Genomic DNA, 20035 nt, shown 5'->3' on the forward strand with positions numbered 1-20035 from the left:
GTGAAGCTATAATTAGTTCTGAGCTTTTCTTAGTTCTTGCCTCCTAAGAATTAACTGACACATTTAGAGCAGTGACTAAATAAAGATTCCCTGTCTCTCAGTAAAATTAGATTTTTCTTACCTTCCGCAGACAATCTTACAGCCTTTTCCCTTTCATTTAATAAATGAAATGCTAATTTTTACTTAAATCTGTTAAATTATATTAGCATATATTACTTATACATTTATACCTATTTATTTATTTATCCTTGTTTATCCCTCTTGTTGAAATGAGTGAATTGTCTGAATGGCTGAAGATGGCATTCTCTGCATGCTTCATGCAGATCATAATAAATTCTGAATAAGTTAGAAGCAAAAGGTAAGTTATAGTTTTGCATAGCAAAAAACAACTTGGTTGTGCAAGTTAGGAACTCTTGCACAACATGGTTGTGCAAGTTAGGAACTCTGTGGCAAAGCCATATAATTCAGGTTCAGATTTTTCTGGGATGGCTCAGAAAATTTATATTTTAAAGTACTCAATTTGTACTGTCATATAAATTTAGAGCTACATAAAAATGACATTTCATTTAGGACTGTCTAAAGTGTGAGTATATAAAAGGATATTTAACAGTTTTCATTCTTATTACTGCAATTCATTAAAAAAAAATTTTTTTTTCCAACAAAAATATTTTCCTCAAGAAAGTTTTACAAAAATTCTGTAGGGTGGTAGCATTTTCATGTAATATGCCAACACATGTTTCATAAGCTCATATGTTTATGGTGTGGTAAGAATGTTAAACCACAATTCATAAAGTGAAAAGGCTAATGGAAAATCTCTCTTGTATTTCTGAAACCAGCCAGCTGCTTAGACTTAGAAATATTTTAATTCATAAATTATGACCTCACATCATATAATTCTGTATATTGGACATACTTTCAGTGGGAAAAATGTGGACATCTTCCCTCATAGACCTTATTAAAGTAAAAATAAGGCATTAAATGTAGATTTTCTGTTAGAAATCTAGTAATCACTCCATACTTGAACTTTATTTCAATAATAATGATATGCTTACTACTCTTAGAATGGGTACTACACTTGATCTTAGCCCAAAGGCTGAGAAGCAATAATGATAAATATCTAGCAACTCTTTTCCCAATATGACATTAAATAAGAGAAGGATTGTTATATACACAGAAAAATTGAACCTGAAAGATGATATACTAAAATGGTATTGGTGCTTAAAAGAATGGGATTTTACCTTTTAGCTTATGCATTTCAGTACCTTTAAGGTGTTGTTTTTTTAAAAAAAAATTTTTAACTTGAACATAGATATTTTAGAAATTGGTGTAACAGGGGATGCAATACCACTCCTTTTTAAATGTATTGTATTCTTTCGTTCAATCTCTGGCTTTGTGTGTCTAGGGATATAAGTTTAACATTTGAGAATACTTAGTGTCCATTTAAACCATGAAAAAAAAAATCAGTTTATTAACAAATAACTTTTAATCAAGCTAGATGTGATCAAACAACAAAATCTCTGCTAAAAATGGATGAAAATGTATTTAAGTTTAAAGAGCTTATGACTTATACACTGTTTAACAGTTGTTTAAAGCAACCGTAATTTATTTCCAACCAAAACCTCCTAGGTCTTAATTCAATGCCTCTGCTATTATTATCTTAGTTAGCCAATGTTATAATACTGTGGAACCAAATACCTGATATTGATGTCTCTTTTGCTCTCGCCCTCTCACGATTTATTCTCTTCTTAAATTTTATTTTGTATTGGCATATAGTTAACAATGTTGTCTTAGCTTCAGGTATACAGCAAAATGATTCGGTTATGCATAATATGTATCTATTCTTTTTCAAACACTGCTGTATTTAAAATGGATAACCAGAAAAGTCCTACTATGTAGCACAGGGAACTTTGCTCAATTTTATGTAACAATGTAAATGAGAAAAAAATATCTTATATTAATGTCTTGCTCCCATGTTAGCAGGTAAGCTTGAGAGGCTCTCCGCCTTTTTGCTTTCTCTATTTTGACACTAGAAGTCCACTTGAAAGTGAAAGTCGCTCAGTCGTGTCCTGACTCTTTCCGACCCCACTATACAGTCCATGGAATTCTCCAGGCCAGAATACTGGAGTGGATAGCCATTCCTTTTTCCAGGGGATCTTCCCAACCCAGGGATTAAACCCATGGTCTCTCGCATCGTGGGCATATTCTTTACCAGCTGAGCTACAAGGGAAGGCCAAGAATACTGGAGTGGGTAGCCTATCTCTTCTCCAGTGGATCTTCCCGACCCAGCAATCAATTGAACCAGGGTCTGCTGCATTGCTGGTGGATTCTTTACCAACAGAGCAACGAGGGAAGCCCAGAATGAACCCAGTAGGTGTGGTTGGAAGCTTCCAAACATGTGGGGAAGCCAGATGCTCATTGAGACCTCAGTTAGAATACACTGGTACCAGTTACAGTAGAGAAGTGTATCCCTCCTATGGAGTCGGGATTGTAGCACAAGGAGAAATTTTGGTAAGTAATAATGAATGTGGGCTGCCCCAGTGGCTCAGTGGTAAAGAATCCACCTGTCAATGCAGAAGACTCAGGTTCTATCCCTAGGTCAAAAAGATCCTTTGGAGAAGGAAATGGCAACCCATTCCAGTATTCTTGAGTGAGAAATCCTATGGACAGAAGAGCCTGCCAGTCTACAGTTCATGGGGTCAAAAAAGAGTCAGACACAACTCAGGTGACTAAACAATAGCACCAAGGATAATGAATATACTGCAGCTTTGTCTACCATGATGCTAGGGATAAGAGATATAAACAACACAGTGTTCAGTGGTAAATGTAGATGATTAATGTTATATAGAAAATATGGAATCAGAAAGTCAGATATTACTTACATTCTTTTGGGAAAGTCTACAAAATCGTTATGGATGGCTTTTCCAGTGTGAGAGCTGGACTGTGAAGAAAGCTGAGTGCAGAAGAATTGATGCTTTTGAACTGTGGTGTTGGAGAAGACTCTGGAAAGTCCGTTGGACTGCAAGGAGATACAACCAGTCCATTATAAAGGAAATCAGTCCTAGGTGTTCATTGGAAGGAATGACGCTAAAGCTGAAACTCCAGTACTTTGGCCACCTCATGGGAAGAGTTGACTCATTGGAAAAGACCCTGATGCTGGGAGGGATTGGGGGCAGGAGGAGAAGGGGACGACAGGGGATGAGATGCCTGGATGGCATCACCAACTCGATGGGCATGAGTTTGAGTGAACTCTGGGAGTTGGTGATGGACAGGGAGGCCTGGCATGCTGCGATTCATGGGGTCGCAAAGAGTCAGACACGACTGAGCAACTGAACTGAACTGAATACTAGAACTATGGAGAAAAAGTCTGAGTTCACAAGGAGAACGGATAGGTGAGACCATAAAGAGAGCATAGCTTATACAAAAAAAAAAGGAAATACAGAGTCACAGAAAGTATTAATTGATTAAGAAAATTTGTACAGCATAAGAATTGAGACTGGATTGTCTGACGAGAAGTAGCAGGTCTGAGACTGAAATGGAGGCTTAGAGAAAATTGTAAAAGATTTGACTGTAATGTTAACATTTGTGAAATCTACCTTATGGATTATAAAATATACATTGAGTTACTTTATACTGAAGACCAGTTTATTACACAACATAGTGGCTTAAAGCAACACCATTTATACAGTTGATAATTCTATGTGTCAGCAATAGGGACCGGGTTCAAGGTGGTGGCTCGACTGATCTCTACTGGCTCATCGAAGTGGCTGTAGTATTTCCGGGTAAACAGAAGACTAGTTTGATTAGGAGTCACATGAAATCTGATCCTTCATTGGATTAGCCCAGGCTTGTTTACTGGAGGAAGACAGATAAATCCCAGGAGAAAGGGTGGGATTGTTGAAGGTGTCTCAAAACCTAGATTTGGGAACTTCATGTTAATATCTTTCTATTTCATTGCATTGGCCAAAGCAACTCAAAAGGTCAAGCGAGGGACAATAGACTCCAATTCTTGAGAGTAAAAGCTTAAGTCATATTGCATGCGGAATGGAAACTGAAAAGAGCAAATGACTGTGTTCATGTTTGCAGCTTACCAAAAGGGACTTTTGAATGATTTTATTGGCACAGTGGGTGTAAACTCTGTGCTGGATTCATTTTGAATCTCATCACCTGACTTCAGTTCAGTTCAGTTCAGTTCAGTCGCTCAGTCATGTCCGACTCTTTGAGACCCCACGAATTGCAGCACACCAGGCCTCCCTGTTCATCACCATCTCTTGGAGTTCACTCAGACTCACGTCCATCGAGTCCGTGATGCCATCCAGCCATCTGATCCTCGATCGTCCCCTTCTCCTCCTGCCCCCAATCCCTCCCAGCATCACAGTCTTTTCCATTGAGTCAACTCTTCGCATGAGGTAGCCAAAGTGCTGGAGCTTCAGCTTTAGCATCATTCCTTCCAAAGAAATCCCAGGGTTGATCTCCTTCAGAATGGACTGGTTGGGTCTCCTTGCAGTCCAAGGGACTCTCAAGAGTCTTCTCCAACACCACAGTTCAAAAGCATCAATTCTTCGGCACTCAGCCTTCTTTACAGTCCAACTCTCACATCCATACATGACCATAGGAAAAACCATAACCTTGACTAGATGGACCTTAGCTGGCAAAGTAATGTCTCTGCTTTTGAATATACTGTCTAAGTTGGTCATAACTTTTCTTCCAAGGAGTAAGCATCTTTTAATTTCATGGCTGCAGTCATCATCTGCAGTGATTTTGGAGCCCCCAAAAATAAAGTCTGACACTGTTTCTACTGTTTCCCCATCTATTTTCCATGAAGTGATGGGACCGGAAGCCATGATCTTCATTTCCTGAATGTTGAGCTTTAAGCCAACTTTTTCACTCTCCTCTTTCACTTTCATCAACTGGCTTTTTAGATCCTCTTCACTTTCTGCCATAAGGGTGGTGTCATCTGCATATCTGAGGTTATTGATATTTCTCCCAGCAATCTTGATTCCAGCTTGCGTTTCTTCCCGTCCAGCGTTTCTCATGATGTACTCTGCATAGAAGTTAAATAAGCAGGGTGACAATATACAGCCTTGAGGTACTTCTTTTCCTATTTGGAACCAGTCTGTTGTTCCATGTCCAGTTCTAACTCTTGCTTCCTGACCTGCATGCAGATTTCTCAAGAGGCAGGTCAGATGGTCTGGTATTCCCATCTCTTTCAGAATTTTCCACAGTTTATTGTGATCCACACAGTCAAAGGTGTTGGCATAGTCAAGAAAGCAGAAATAGATATTTTTCTGGAACTCTCTTGCTTTTTCCATGATCCAGCGGATTTTGGCAATTTGATCTCTGGTTCCTCTGCCTTTTCTAAAACCAGCTGGAACATCAGGGAGTTCACGGTTCACGTATTGCTGAAGCCTGACTTGGAGAATTTTGAGCATTACTTTGCTAGCATGTGAGATGAGTGCAATTGTGTGTTAGTCTGAGCATTCTTTTGCATTGCCTTTCTTTGGAATTGGAATGAAAACCTTTTCCAGTCCTGTGGCCACTGCTGAGTTTTCCAAATTTGCTGGTATATTGAGTCTGCAGCACTTTCACAGCATCATCTTTAAGATTTGAAATAGCTCCACTGGAATTCCATCACCTCCACTAGCTTTGTTTGTAGTGATGCTTGCTAAGGCCCACTTGACTTCACATTCCAAGATGTCTGGCTCTAGATTAGTGATCACATCATCATGATTATCTGTGTCGTGAAGATCTGTTTTGTACAGTTCTTCCATGTATTCTTGCCACCTGTTCTTAATATCTTCTGCTTCTGTTAGGTTCATACCATTTCTGTCACCTGACTTCAGGGTAATCAAATCTTGAAAGAAGAAAAAAATAAAGGACTATAGGTACTGAAACTATTAGAGTATTTCTAAGAGTATGTATGAGAGTTTTTTTTTTTTTTTCTTCTTCTTTTTTAATTTCCTCCTAAGGGACTCTGAAACCCTTGGACTCTTACCAAGGCAGCCCAATCCCAGTATTCTCGCCTTTCCAATTGGCCAAACAGAAAATACTCCCACGTTATAACAAAAACAGAAAAATCTCTCACATTGTTTCTTATGCCAATAATATCACAAAACAAAAATTAATTTCAATTAAAAAGTATTTTTTTTAATCCTTGTGCATATTAAGAAAGGCATCCAGTATTTATATATGAGCCACATTTAAGATAAGTCAGAATAGAAGTGTAATTCAGGGGCTGTGTATTCGACTACAACTGGTAGGAGAATAAAGATTGTGAGATACTAACAGGAGTGTGAATCCTATTTTGAGCCTGTTGACTGTTTACTGTTGCTATTTTCTAGAAATGGGGTTGGGGGGTGTCAGGAAAAGGAAGATTACCAACAGAGGGGCAGGATGTGAATTGAAAGTTGTGTCCGATTCTTTGTGACCCAGTGAATTATACAGTCCATGGAATTCTCCAGACAAGGATACTGGAGTGGGTTGCCATGCCCTTCTCCAGGGCATCCAAACCCAGGGATCGAACCCAGGTCTCCAGCACTGCAGGCAGTTTCCTTACCAGCTGAGCCACAAGGGCAGGATACAACACCTCTAATATCATTTCTCCTCAGACAAGAGTGCCAAGAGGTTTCTAATCAGAGTGGGGAACTGGAATGGAGCAAAAGGGGCATAAAGACTTTGGCCCTTAATGTGGTTAGTTTTTCTTCTGAGATCCTTCTTATTTATTTATAGGTTGTGTGGCATGTGGGATCTTATTTCCTGGATCAGGGATTGAACTCATGCCCCCTGAATTGGAAATGCAGATTCTTAACCACTGGACCACCAGGAAAGTACCTGAGATCCTTTTAATGATAATTTGCAATGACTGTTATCTCCTTTCATGAAGCTTATAGGAGGAGACCTATGCTATTTCCAGATATAGACTGGTTTAAGTTTTCTCATAACTATACCTCTTTCTATATTTTTAATTGAAACAACCATGTGTTGGACAAGAAAGTATTTTGGTAGTAGCCTTTCTCCTCTTAACATACACTAAATTTTGAAAACTGAATGATTTTTAAGTGGAGCTGAGCCACATTCCTTCCTATGTATCTATTGACACACATGAGTACATAGAAAGTTAAAGGAGGCTCCTACAACAAATATATGCATCGAGTTGGCAAAAAACATAACATTTTATGGAAAACCTTAACAAACTTTTTGGCTAACCCAGAATCTACACTCTGGCTCAGCAGTAAAGAATCTGCCAGCTGATGCAAAAGATGCAGGTTTGATCCCTGGCTCAGGAAGATACCCTGGAGAAGGGAATGGCAACTCACTCTAGTATTCTTGCCTGGGAAATCCCATGGATAAAGGAGCCTGGCAGGCTATAGTCCATGGAATTTCAAAGAGTCAGCTACAACTTAGTGAATAAACAACAACATATATATACATATGGAAATTCTAATGTATTGAAACAAATTTTGAGAAATTAAAGGCTTTTACTGCAGCCATGATATAGGAAAAGACTACAGTGTGTCATCTTCTAGAACAAGCTTTTTGAAGTGACCGTGGTTCTGGGGTCAGAGTGGAACCTGTACTATAATTTATTTTGGCGAAAATGTTGCATATTTTAGAACAAGTGTGTTTTATCCATGGGCCCTTTGAAGAAAGACATTACTGATTTGAGGGGGAAAAAAAAAAAAAAAAACCATTTTAAACCTAGATACAACCAGAGGGATTATCATTAATGAATCAGATATTTTACTGCAGGTTTGGAATATGGAGAGTAGTTGATATCTTTTGGATGGACAAGCCAAAGCAGAGGATAAAAGCAACTTGGACAGGAATGGGTAAACAGTGCCTGGATGCTAGTCTTCTTGCTTCCATGTGGATTTCCAGAGACTTTAATCTCTGAGCTGTAATTTATTGTGGGGCTTCCCTGGTGGTTCAGTGGTGAAGATTCCACCTGCCAGTGCAGGAGACACGGGTTCAGTCTCTGGATTGGGAAGATCCCCTGGAGAAGGAAATCACAACCCACACCAGTATTCTTGCTTGGCAAAGCCCATGGAGCCTGGCGGGCTACAATCCATGGGGTGGCAAAAGAGTCAGACACGACATAGCACATCAACATAACATCATACTTACAGAGACACTTTTGAGAGCACATGTAGAAATATACCTTACATTTGGTATATTTCAACAGAAGTACATGGAGGCTTTCCTGAGCAAAAAAGAACATGTAGTCACACTACTCAGAGAGAGATTTCTAACAGGGTACAGAAGTGTGCTTTGGGTGGTAATCAGACAGTTGAAGGAAAAAGTCTGAGAAGAACTGGGGATCTGGACTCCTCTTCTGTCCCTGAAAGGAGAGCTTATTGCAAATTTTGTTCCAGCCAAAGGCTTGATATCAGTTGTTGTCTGAACACGTGAAATATTTGCCTCAGACACAATCTTCCTTGTTCTCTAATAAGTGAGAGTAAGCATGAATTAAGGAAAGATGGATCGCCAACCAGGACAAATAGTTTGGGTGGGCACATTTTGTTCAATATTTGGTAGAAGACCATGTGGGAAAATCTGGAATTTCTGTTTAAGGAATAAAAGGAGGGTTAAATCTGTTGTATTTTGGTAAAAATGTTACTTTATTTTTACTTATAAACTGGCAGGGATAGAACATCTGCATTACAATTCATTATGAGATTTTGCACATGGGTTTCTAAGCACAGGTTAGGTGGTGAGTGTAGCAAGTCCAAAATTTCAAGATTCTTTGGCATGCATGGAAAGAAAGACATACATTAAATGTAAGGTATATTTCTACGAAGAGTGTCCTCAGCCTCGTGGTTATGTTATGTATAAGGACTTCCTGAACATGATCACACTTAGACAAATATCCAAAAGAGATCAACAGGATCAGTGAAAGAACTATTTTTCATGTCTAAGTGGTTAGGAGAAAGAGATGTAGTTGGGTTTGAGGCATATGGCCTCTGCCAGAGGAACGGACATAACAGAGACAGGGCAAGAAATTTTAGCAAGACGCTTTCCATCCCAGGAGTTGCATTCTATACAATAGATTTGCCTAAGACAAGCCTTGTCTTCTCAATGTCCCTGAAATCCCATAGGTGGAAAGAATACTGATCAGATTTTTATGAACTTCAGGTAGTAAATGGGGCTTCCTTGGTGGCTCAGTGGTAAAGAACTCACATGCAATGCAGGAGACACGGGTTCAATCCCTGGGTCCGGATGATCTCCTGGAGGAGGGCATGGCAATCCATTCCAGTATTCTTGCCTGAAGAATCCCATGGACAGAGGAGCCAGGCAGTCTAGAGTCCATTGGGCTGCAAAGAGGGGAACATGACTGAAGTGACTGAGCATGCATGCCCTGATTGTAAATAGGCCTTAGTGCTCCATTAGCAAAGATGGAGCAAGAGAAGAACGCACACCACCTGCCTGCTTTCCTGCTCTTAGAATGTGTGAGAAGCTGAATGGGATCAGAAAACGAATGTCGATGAGCAAATTCCTATCTTGCAGTTGTAGCTACGTCCTGAAGCAAAGGCAGGCTTCCTCTGCTTGACCTGGTCCTTCCTTTATCCCCAGATAGTGGAGCCCTGTTTTCTGGGTTTCCTATCTCCTCCCCTCCTCTTCTTTCCCTTCACTTGCTGAAGGCCTAGAGGTATATTGGCTGTGTACAATAAAGCATGCACTTTCCTCTTGGACCCTAAAGAGCAGACTAATGGGAAAATACATTTCAATCATCACAACACATCATTGAGTAGTTGCAGATTTCATCCATCTGTACTACTCTATTTCTTTTGGTGCGGTGCACAGAATTGGAAAAATATTGTTAATCCAGAATGTGTGAATCAGCAAGAGAATCTGGTGAGGCACATTTTCTCACACATGAGAAGTCAGTGGATTCACCTGATCCTTCCGATTTCACACTCAGATCTTACCATCCCCTTCCCAAGAGCTGCGTCAGGAATTTTAGCTTTTCCTATTTCTGCTTTATTGTTTTAAGACCTTCTTCTCACCTTAAAGTAAACATTTCCACATCCTGCTTAATGAAGACACGCCTTTGGAGATAATGCCTGGAAATCATGGTTATTCTGTGTCATCAGTCTTAATACTTGGTACACCAGCTTATCAGTTTTTAGGATATGATAACAGAAAAAGTGGTAAATGCTATGAACATTGGTAGTAACATGTGAATTTTGGATAAAACATAAGTCATTTCATTTTTGTGTAGATATTTGTAATTCTTTTATATAGCTGGCTAATTAGACTACATGATTATTAAATTGCAATAGCATCTCATTATATGATATTGCAGCCAAAAAAAAGGTAGAGAACAAATAGTTACTAAATACATATACCACTAAATACATATACTAAGTACATATACACATACCACTAGCTTCCAAACTCACTTCTTCATTTGAAGAAGTTTAATTTACCCTTTTTGTAAAAGTTCACAAAAAATATCTTATTTATTGAGACAGAAAATTGTTTTGAACTCAGAGGTGTGGGCCCAAATATATGTTTTTTCCATTATGCCCTGCTCTCTTTATTTACAATGTCTAGTATTTACAAAATGCAGCAACTGCAGTTATTGTAAAAGTGGGCCATTTTAAAAAATTAATTTCATATCTATCAGATGCTAAGTTTTAGTCTGTATGCTGATGAAATATTCCTCTTCTGATACCCTTGAAATACTCTACTGAGCTAATACTATAAAGAAAAAAAAAACACAACAGAGTTCTAGTCTGACTCTCTTATTAAATTACTGTACCATTCTGGACATACTGCTTATTCACTCTGGATCCCATTTGTTTATCACCAAAGGAGTTGACAAAATTTAATAAACTTTAATGTACTTCAAACTTTAAAATTCTATTTTTATAATATATCATATGGGTTTTTCTTCATATTTTGTTTTAAAACTTAGAGTAACAGAGAAAATATTTTTACATTTCTGAAAAGTATTTTGATTTTCTTATAGAAATATATAGATAAATAGATAGATAGATAGATAGGTGAAATAAGAATCTTTGCCAATGACCAATAAAAATGATGGCTTGATTATCAGAACATCATGTGATCATTCAGTTCAGTTCAGGCACTCAGTCATGTCCGACTCTTTGCGACCCCATGGACTGCAGCAGCCAGGCCTCCCTGTCTATCACCAGCTCCTGGAGTCCACTCAAGCCCATGTCCATTGAATCAGTGATGCCATCCAGCCATCTCATCCTCTGTCGTCCCCTTCTCCTCCTGCCCTCAGTCTTTCCCAGCATCAGGGTCTTTTCCAATGAGTCAGCTCTTCACATGAGGTGGCCAAAGTATTGGAGTTTCAGCTTCAACATCAGTCCTTCCAGTGAACATTCAGGACTGATCTCCTTTAGGATGGACTGGTTGGATCTCCTTGCACTCCAAGGGACTCTCAAGAGTTTTCAGCACCACAGTTCAAAAGCATCAATTCTTCTGTGCTCAGCTTCCTTTATAGTCCAGCTCTCACATCCATACATGACTACTGGAAAAACCATAATCTTGACTAGATTCTAGCTAATTTGGATAGTTGGCAACTTTCTGATGAAAAGTAATCACACATAGATCTTAGAATGTAAACTTTCCAGTTAATTTAATAGAATGAAAAAATGTTCAAGCAGAAAAGAGTTATTCTATTTATAAAGGATGACTACTTTATCACTATATGGGAAATCTCACACTCACTCACACCATTAGTCACTACTTTGTTTATATATTTGTGAATTCTTTTCTGAAATATCTGAAAAGATGCATTCCATTCCATCACCCTAAGAACTCTGTTTAAATCATTTTTTGTTTCTTTGCTTCTTATCTAGATTTTGTACAATAAAGGACATAATTCAATCATTGTTTTCTCAACCAAACTGAGATTTTCCTGGTTTTTCATACAGTGAGTAATTTTGGATTATATTCTACACAATAGAGAATTGAAAGGCATCCAGTTTCTCACCAGAAAATATAGTGGCCCAAGGAAATATAACAGTATCTTTAAATGCTGAAAGAAAAGACATTCAACTCAGAATTTTATATCTTGTGAAAATATCATTGAGGAATGAAGGTCAAACAAAGACACATTTTTATAAAGTAAGAAAATTAACTGATTTCAGTGATCCACTCAGAGAATTATTGAAGGACAATTCTTAAGCAGAAGTGAAATCATACTAGAGGGAAATCTGGAACATCAGTAATAAAAGAAAAGCAAGAGCAATGATTAATACTGAGTGAATGTGAAAAACAAATATCTTCCCCTTGACTTTTGAAATGTATTTTAAAATGAAAGAAATTGACATTGTTATGGGATTTCCATTGTATGAATATATAATACATAAGATAATTCAAAATAAATGCAGCAGATTAAAGGGCTCTTGATGATGGTTAACATTCTGCACTCCATGTAAAGTGGTAAAATATTGATTGTAATTGAGTATCAAAAGCTAAGTATGTATATTATAACTTCAGAGCAAGCACTGAAAAGACCAAAAAATAAAATAAAAGATACAGTTAAAAACACAATGTTAAAATAAATAAGAAAATAAAGCTCAAATGACAATAAAAATGAACAAATGGAGTATGCAGAAAATAAATAATATAATGGTAGGTTTAAATCTAAACATTTTAACAATTATATTAAATATAAATGGTTAAACATATCAATTCAAAGACAGATTATCATATGAAAAATGGTACATCATGCATATGAAAGCAATAATCAAAAGAAAGCTGAACTAGCTATTTGCATCAAACTAAGCAGACTTCAAAGCAAAGAGAATTGCAATATCTCTGCATTAGAAGATTACACTATCACACTCAGAAGGATCATCATGAAATTACTAATGACTACTCTCTAATCCAAACCAGGTGTGACAAAAAGATATAGCAAATAATTGTGTAGAAACCAAACTGAGAAATGTTACTTGACAAGGAAAATGATTAATTATATACTACATAAATGCTCTTTCAAGCACACTTCTATTTCTATTTTAGCATCTTCAAACAGCTTTTTTCTTTCTCTCAAAGCCCAAAGAACATATTAAAAAAGACGTTTTTAGTTATTGAGCCAAAATAAAATTACTGGGTTGGCCAAAATGTGCATTTGTTTTTTTCCATAAGATGACTCTGGTCAGGCTTAGTTGTCTTTAACTTCATTCAAAACAATTTGGTTAGATTGCATTGCAACAGCTGTCATATTGGTGTGCATTTGAAAAAAAAAAAATGATCAAAATTGGTGAATTTTTAGTAGCAATTTTAATATTAAAGACGGAAGAAAAAAAAGCAATATTTTCAGCATATTATGCTTCATTATTTCAACAAAGATAAAAATGCAACTGAAATGCAAAAAAAAAAAAAAAAGTTTTGTGCAATGTATAGAGAAGGTGCTGTGACAGATAGAATGGGTCAAAAGTGGTTTGTGAAGTTTCATGATAGAGATTTCTTGGTGGATGATGCTCTGCAATCAAGTAGACCAGTTGAGGTTCTAGTGATCAAATCAAGACATTAATTGAGGGTGATCAACATTATACACATGGGAGATAGCCAACTCAAAATATCCAAATCAAGCTTTGAAAAATATTTGCACCACCTTGGATATGTTAATTGCTTTGTGTTTGGATTCAACATAAGTTAAGAGAAAAAAATCTTCTTGACTGTATTTCTGAATATGATTCTATCCCTATATGTTAACAAATGTTCTGTTTTTAAAACAAACTGTGACGATGATGAAAAGTACATTCTGTAAAATAATGTGGAGTGGACGACATCCTGGGACAAGCAAAATGAACCACCACCAACTACCCCAAAGGCCAGTCTTCACCCAAAGAAGGTGATGTGTGTATATGGTGGGATTGGAAGGGAGTCCTCTGAGTTTTCCTGGAAAACCAAACAATTAATTCCAGCAAATACTGCTCCCAGTTGGGCATTCCTGGTGGCTCAGGGGTGGTAAAGAATCCACATGCCAGTGCAGGAGACATGGTTTCAATCCATGGGTTGGGAAGATCCCCTGGAAATGGAAATGGCAACCCACTGCAGTAGTCTTACCTGGGAAATACCATGAACAGAGCAACCTGGTGGGCTATAGTCCATGGGGTCTCAAAAAGAGTCAGACACAACTTAGTGACTAAATAACAACAAAAACTGCTCCCAATTAGATCAACCTAAGGCAACACTCCACAAAAAGCATCCAGAATTAGTCAACAGAAAATGAATAATTTTCCATCATGATAATGAAAGATCAACATGTTTCTTTGATGATTGGGCAAAAACTGTTAGAGTTAGGCTATAAGTTCTGATTCATCCATCATTTACCAGACATTGCACCTTGGGATTTCCATTTATTTAGATTTTACAAAATTCTCTTAATGGAAAAAAAAATTCAATTTTCTGGAAGACTGTAAAAGACACCTGGAACAGTTCTTTGCTCAAAAAAGACAAAAGGTTTTGCAAAGATGGAATTATGAAGTTGTCTGAAAATGGCAGAAGGTAGTGGAGTAAAACAGTAAAGTTCTTGGTGGAAAAAAAAAAATGTGTCTTATTTTTACTTAAAAAACTGAACTCAATTTGCCAAACTCAATTGACAAACTCAACTTTTCATGAAAATTGCCTTTATCATTCAAAATTCTGTTATAGATATGCCTCTATTCAATTGCTATAATTGTAATTAATTCTTTATAAATGGCTTCACAGTATGAATGCACTATAGTTTTTTCAACTTTTCTCTTTCAAATGAGTGACCATTTATTTTATTTTATTTTATTTTTTTGCAATGAACAATACTATAATAAAAATTCTTCCACATGTAGCCCACCAGGCTCCTCCATCCCTGGAATTCTCCAGGCAAGAACACTGGAGTGGGATGCCATTTCCTTCTCCAGTATCCTTTCATAGAATTGTTCTAATCACTATAAGATAGATTCCAAGGGATAAAATTTTGAGTATGTAAAACTCATTCAATAATATATTTTTAAGCTATTATTGAAGAGTTTGCTCTGGTTTGTTTCTTAAAACCATCTCTTATAACATCTAAGTTTCTAAATTCTTCTATTAAATGGTGAACTCTTAGGACACTGTTACAAAATGACATCAATATTCCCCAAATATTAAGCATAAAATTTACAATGAATTTGCCTCATTAAAATAATACAGTCTTTAAAATTATCAAAAAGGAGGAAATAATAAAAAGGAAAGACCAAAGCCCCTTTAATTGCAACTAGGTAACTTATATGGAGAGTACATCATGAGAAATGCTGAGCTGGAAGAAGCACAAGCTGGAATCAAGATTGCCGGGAGAAATATCAATAACCTCAGATATGCAGATGACACCACCCTTATGGCAGAAAGTGAAGAGGAACTAAGCCTCTTGATGAAAGTGAAAGTGGAGAATGAAAAATGAAGATCATGGCATCTTGTCCCATCGCTTCATGGGAAATAGATGGGGAAACAGAGGAAACAGTGTCAGACTTTATTTTTGGGGGCTCCAAAATCACTGCAGATGGTGAGTGCAGCCATGAAATTAAAAGACGCTAACTCCTTGGAGGAAAAGTTATGACCATCCTAGATAGCATATTAATAGCAGAGACATTACTTTGCCCACAAAGGTCTGTCTAGTCAAGGCTATGGTTTTTCCTGTGGTCATGTATGGATGTGAGAGTTGGACTGTGAAGAAAACTGAGCACTGAGGAATTGATGCTTTTGAACTGTGGTGTTGGAGAAGACTCCTGAGAATCCCTTGGACTGCAAGGAAATCCAACCAGTCCATTCTGAGGGAGATCAACCCTGCGATTTCTTTGGAAGCAATGATGCTAAAGCTGAAACTCCAGTACTTTGGCCACCTCCTGTGAAGAGTTGACTCATGGGAAAAGATTCTGATGCTGGGAGGGATTGGGGGCAGGAGGAGAAGGGGATGACAGAGGATGAGATGGCTGGATGGCATCACTGACTCAATGGATGTGAATCTGAGTGAACTCCGGGAGTTGATGATGGACAGGGAGGCTTGATGTGCTGCAATTCATTGGGTTGCAAAGAGTTGGACACGATTGAGAGACTGAACTGAACTGAAAAATACAATTGCAGACTAGAGCAAACTTTATACAGTGTTTCTTTATCCAGGGACGATCTATAAAAATGTAATTTCTCATGTAAGATTGGATACATTATGCCCTTTTAAAAATTTAGTTTTCATAGAGATATAAACATGTCAAGTTTATAATTCCCACATATCCTGAAGGACCAATGGAAGGTTAGTGCATACTTGTAAAACAATTCCCAGGTTGGTTGTTTTTCCAGATAGTTCTTCATTTTGCATTTAAGGAAATAAATGGGAAATATTTCTTATTTAAAAAGCAATTCAGAAGAGAAAAATGGCTGTGGAAAAGGACATAAATTAAACCTAGATTTCAGAGAACATTGGATGAAGGGTTTTAGACTGAATGTAGCTGTACATTATGGGCAGAATAGGAAGACTGAGCTGCTGAAGCCAATGAATCTGGCATTCAAAGAATTCATGGAGTAAATGTCACACCTCTCAACTTGTTTGAAATATCATAAATGTTTGTGGAGACAGTGTCTTCCATTTCATATTCTTTAAATATACACTGTTATTCTTTTTAGTCTTGCACAGTTCTGAAAGTCTTCTTGACTTATAGGAAGTGAAAGGGTTTTCATCCCAAGAATACCCACAAAAAGTAACACTTAAAAAAGGAGAACTATTTATTGATGTGATAATATCTTGTTCTGCAGGAGAGAAAAAAGGTAAATGTCCACTAATGCAATAAAACTAAAACCAGTTGTAGAGTCAAATCCCTGTACATTTTGTTTGGCATTAGGATCTCCTTATTCATCATATGTCTCAACACATACAGACATATCCATGAAAAATTTTTTAATTTATAATTGATAATCTCCCCAATATCAACTGCCAGAAGTCCTGCAAAAAACTGTCCCTATTGAGTTACACTAAGCCTGTGATTGAAATACTACCAGCTTGGAGATCAGTTATGTTTAGGCTGGTGCCTATAAGAATACCTCTTTTTCAGAGAACAGTATGGGAGGGAGGAAAGAGCACAGTATTGGAAATGAAAGAGCTTGACTTTATTTCTCAAGTTTTCAAACTCTTAATCTTATATCTTAAATTAGAGATACCAAGGGAATATTTCATACAAAGACGGGCAAAATAAAGGACAGAAATGGTATGGACTTAACAGAAGATAAGAAGAAGTGGCAAGAATATGCAGATGAACTGTACAAAAAAGATTTTAATGACCCAGATAACCACAATGGTGTGGTCACTCACCTAGAGCCAGACATCCTGCAGTATGAAGTCAAGTGGGCCTTAGGAAACATCACTATGAACAAAGCTAGTGGAGGTGATGGAATTCCAGTTGAGCTATTTCATATCCTGAAAGATGATGCTGTGAAAATGCTGAACTCAATATGCCAGCAAATTTGGAAAACTCAGCAGTGGCCAAAGGACTGGAAAAGATTAATTTTCCTTTCAATTCCAAAAAAGCAACACCAAAGAATCTTCAAACTACTGCACAATTGCACTCATCTCACACACTAGCAAAGTAATATTGAGAATTCTCCAAGCTAAGCTTCAACAGTACATGAATTGAGAACTTTCAGACATTCAAGCTACATTTAGGAAAGCCAGAGGAACCAGAGATCAAATTGTCGAAATGCATTGGATTATACAAAAATCAAGTGAATACCAGAAAAACATCTACTTCTGCTTCATTAACTACAGTAAAACCTTTGACTGTGGATCACAATAAACTATGGAAAATTCTGAAAGAGATGGGAATACCAGACCACCTGACCTGCCTCTTGAGAAGCCTGTATGCAGGCCAGGAAGCAGCAGTTAGAAATGGACATGGAACAACAGACTGGTTCCAAATTGGGAAAGGAGTACATCAAGGCTGTATATTGTTACCCTGCTTATTTAACCTTTATATGGAGAGTACATCATGAGAAATGCTGGGCTGGAATAAGCAATAAGCTGGAATCAAGATTGCTGGGAGAAATATCAGTAACCTCAGATATGCAGATGACACCACCCTTATGGCAGAAAGTGAAGAACTTAAAAGCTTCTTGATGAAAGTGAAAGAGGAGAGTGAAAAAGCTGTCTTAAAACTTAACATTGAATAAACTAAGATCATGGCATCTGATCCCATCTCTTCGTGGCAAATAGATGGAGAAACAATGGAAGCAGTGAGAGACTTTATTTTCTTGGGCTCCAAAATCACTGCAGATGGTGATTACAGCCATGAAATTAAAAGACGCTTGCTCCTTGGAAGAAAAGTTATGACCAACCTAGACAGCATATTAAAAAGCAGAGACGTTATTTTGCCAACAAAGGTCTGTATAGTTAAATCTTGTTTTCCAAAAAGTTGAACATAACTGAGGGACTGGACAATAAGAAAGGAGTAACACATTAACACTTCGTAATTACCAAGGTTCCCAGTTCATCTTCAGTTATTTCATTTCAGTCGCTCAGTCGTGTCTGACTCTGAGACCCCATGAACTGCAGCTTGCCAGGCTTCTCTGTCCTTTGCCATCTCCTAGAGCTTGCTCAAACTCATGTCCATTGAGTCAGTGATACCATCCAAATATCTTGTCCTCTGTCATCCCCTTCTCCTCCTGCCTTCAATCTTTCCCAGCATCAAGGTCTTTTCTAATGAGTTTGCAGTTCGCATCAGGTGGCCAAATACGGGAACTTCAGCTTCAGCGTCAGTCCTTCCAATGAATATTCAGAATTGAGTTCCTTCAGGATTGACTAGTTTGATCTCCTTGTAGTCCAAGGGACTCTTAAGAGTCTTTTCCAACAGCACAGTTCAAAGCATCAATTCTTTGACACTCAGTCTTTATGGTCCAACTCTCTCATCCATACATGACTGCTGGAAAACCCCTAGATTTTACTATAATCCTTGGTTACTCCTTGGTCTAAAAAAGAAAAGTACCACTGTTGATAATGGTTATACATGTGAGGGAAAGGGGGCTATGGGGACTTTCTGAACCTTGTCAATTTTGTGGTAAACCTAAAACTGTTTTAACAAAAAGTCTTAAAAATTTAAAATTCAGGGTAGATGTTTTTGGCAAAACTTTTGTTTCACTTTCATATATGTATATATATGATATACGTGTGTGTGTGTTTGTTGGATTGTGATGTAAAATGTATTTTTTTAGATCAAAAATTTTATAGCCCACTGTAGTTAATTATAAATAAAAGTACAAATTAACCTCAAAAAAGAAGCATGCTAACCTTTCAACTGAAGTATTGATTATAGAAGTAAACTCATAAAAATGTGATTTATGATTCACTAAACTATAAATTTTCAGTGAAACTCTAATTACACAACAATGGGTCTCCTTACTTAGAAACTTCTTACTCAGATCAAAGATAATAAAATATCATTCTAGTGGGGGTAGTTTCAGGGTCAAGAGAGTGGAGATTTTGTAAGTAAGATTACTGGTGCGGGACACTCACTATTCCTCATAAAGGCAATGGGTGGAGGTGGGACAATTGAGAAATCAACGCACACCTAGTGAAAAGAGTTTTAGCAGATGTACTAAGAAATCTTGATAAGCATTCCCACAAGTGGGAGACACTGAGTGGACTCGTGCCTGAAGATAACACATTCTTGTGCCAAGTAGGTTATCGCATCTGCAAAGTAACTGAACTTGCAGTCGAGAACAGGAGGTCAAAGTGCATGAATCCCAAAGACTATGTGTGACACGTGCAGAAGGAACAATTTCCTGAGGGTCATTCATTATGCTGCTTCTCCAAAGAGACATCTCCTATAACCAGAAGATTACAACAGTAGGTGGTTCCTGGAGGTGAAGGCTAAAGGCCAAGCAGCACGAGGCTCTCATTGCTCCCTTCGTGGGAATGGTAGTCCATGAATACCACTAAATTACTAAGTTACCTCCAAAGAACCCACAAAGAAAGAGAAACCATAGCTTTAAATAGCTTTTAGCCAAAGGATGCATGAACCTTGCATGTAGTACTAGTACCAGTTATGGAGGAACTTTC

General features: G+C 37.6%; 1 pseudogene; it reads right to left on the reverse strand.

The window, feature by feature from the left end:
• Window positions 1-935: 935 nt before the first annotated feature.
• On the reverse strand, window positions 936-1105 carry LOC128058589 (uncharacterized; annotated as a pseudogene).
• Window positions 1106-20035: the final 18930 nt, after the last annotated feature.

The sequence above is a fragment of the Budorcas taxicolor genome, chromosome 1, assembly GCF_023091745.1.
Source record: "Budorcas taxicolor isolate Tak-1 chromosome 1, Takin1.1, whole genome shotgun sequence".
Classification (NCBI taxonomy): domain Eukaryota; kingdom Metazoa; phylum Chordata; class Mammalia; order Artiodactyla; family Bovidae; genus Budorcas; species Budorcas taxicolor.